General features: G+C 36.3%; 1 pseudogene; it reads left to right on the top strand.

Moving 5' to 3' along the window:
• Nucleotides 1-646: 646 nt before the first annotated feature.
• LOC145288348 (U2 spliceosomal RNA) lies at nucleotides 647-781 on the top strand (annotated as a pseudogene).
• The last annotated feature ends 1,451 nt before the right edge of the window (nucleotides 782-2,232 follow it).

The following is a 2,232-nucleotide window of genomic DNA, read 5'->3' as shown; positions in this document are numbered from 1 at the left end:
AAAGCAAAGAAGCACAAGACAGGGAGCTTGATTTTATTTTTAATCGCGTGCAAGCGACTCTATAAGTCATTCCGTCGGTCGGTTGGTCGGTCGGTCGGTCTGTCCGTAACACGTTTGTGCTTGGCCTCTTTGGTTAAGATCAAAGGTCTGTTGTTAAATAAATGCTGTTCTTAGCTTTTTAAGCTTTTCTTGGCCTTTTGGTCAAGAGCAAAGTGTAGCATCTGTTCCGACAGATACTGCAAGAAAAGACTATATGTGGGGGCAGCCACATATAAGACCTTGGTCAATGTAGGGACAACCCTTCATACCAATTGTCACTATCCAGCTCCCCTACTCCCCGGGGAGTTGGTCCCCACTTCCCCTTCACTCCTCACATTAAAAATCGGCCTCGTGCCTAATTTGCTCAGTGGGGGAGCAAATAAATACCTCAAAGTGTAGTATCTGTTCCGGCAGATACTGCAAGCAAAGACCATATGTGGGGGCAACCCCACATATAAGACCTTGGTCAATGTAGGCGCAACCCTTCATACCAATTGTCACTATCCAGTTCCCCTACTCCCTGGGGAGTGAGTCCTCATTTCCCCTTCACTCCTCACATTAAAAATCGGCCTTGTGCCTAATTTGCCCGGTGGGGGAGCAAATAAATACCCTTTTCTTGGCCTTTTGGCCAAGATCAAAGTGTAGTATCTGTTCTTACTACATGTACTTATGTTTGTAACTTTGTGATATAGAGTGGGGTATCACTTTTTTGTATTAATTTAATGTAAAATGATCATCCACTTTACAACCAGTCAGTCTCAAAGCCATTCAAGTCATTCTCCAGATCATTCAAGTTGTTTTTAAAGGATTCCAGTTATTTTTTAAGCATTCAAGTCATTCTTAAGGTTATTCAATTCATCCTTAAGTTCATTAAAGTCATTCTAAGTCATTTACTTTTTATTTATTTAAGTCATTTCAGCCTATTTTTCGGTCATTTTAGTTTATCTTTAAGAATTTCATGTCAATCCTACATTCACGCATTCATTCATTACACGAGAGCACGCGACTAATGGCTATCGGCCTTGTTATATTTGAGTTTATATCTTAATTTTCATGAAGGACTTCCAGATCCTCTTTTTCTTCTTGCTTATTAGATTTATATAACCTGCATCACTAATCCTTATACCTGTATTACTATATCCATTATATATATATATATATATATACATATATATATATATATATATATATATATATATATCGGCATTAGTATATCCTAATACCAAGCAATTCTGTTTTAAAATTAATAATAATCGGCTATTCAGTTTCACAGTTGAGCCCACACAAAAAAATATCAATGGATTCCCAATATATTTAATTACTCAATGAAAATACGCAGAATTAATTTAAATTAAAATAAACAGAAGTTATCCCCAACGAGTTCCGCATAACTAATATCGTTAAGCAAGCTATTTATATATATATATATATATATATATATATATATATATATATATATATATACATAATTTTTAAAATGTAATTATCCACTGACACGTGGTATGTCGTCTACGACTCGTTAGAGTGGCTGAATATAGCGAGATTCGAAATCGGGACCCCACGGTATTGAGCCTAAGCTCCTTACCGCTGACCCATCTCGCCAACTGTCTGGATATATCGCGATTTACTTAAATGTTGTTTCTTTTGGTTTTAGCGATATGTTTTGAATGAATTCAATTATTTACGAAAGCGCAACTCTACCTAAATGCGAGCTGGGAATAATTTTCCCTTTAACCAATTTGGTACCCCCACATAGGGAGCCGTATATATATATTGTTTTTAAAATTTAATTATCCACTGACACGTGATTCGAGAGACAAAAGGACATGTGACCGGTGTTCGGGGAAGCAGTGTTCGAAGAAGTAGAGTGTGAGACGTGATGAGAGATGTACGTGTTCGAGACACGGTAACGTCACAGTCGATATGAAAAGTCACACGCGGCTGGAGGAGAAATGAACAGTTTAAATATTTAGAACAAAGTGTGTTGTTGAAAATACCAAATATACAGCATATCATAAAAACCTTGATCCCTCAAAGACATATGAACCTGATTTCATTATACAGTGATAGAAAATGATATGCTGAACTCTGTCCTTTCAAAACTTTTATGCAAATCGACTGACAAATGTATTTTAAAGAACGGCAAAAGGAGAAAAACAAACGCGAATGTAACTTATTATTAAAATCTATTAT

Source organism: Euprymna scolopes, chromosome 11, assembly GCF_053919585.1.
Source record: "Euprymna scolopes isolate OS-2025 chromosome 11, ASM5391958v1, whole genome shotgun sequence".
Taxonomy (NCBI): domain Eukaryota; kingdom Metazoa; phylum Mollusca; class Cephalopoda; order Sepiida; family Sepiolidae; genus Euprymna; species Euprymna scolopes.
The sequence above is the reverse complement of the archived record's forward strand: the minus strand, read 5'-3'. Positions and strand labels throughout refer to the sequence as shown.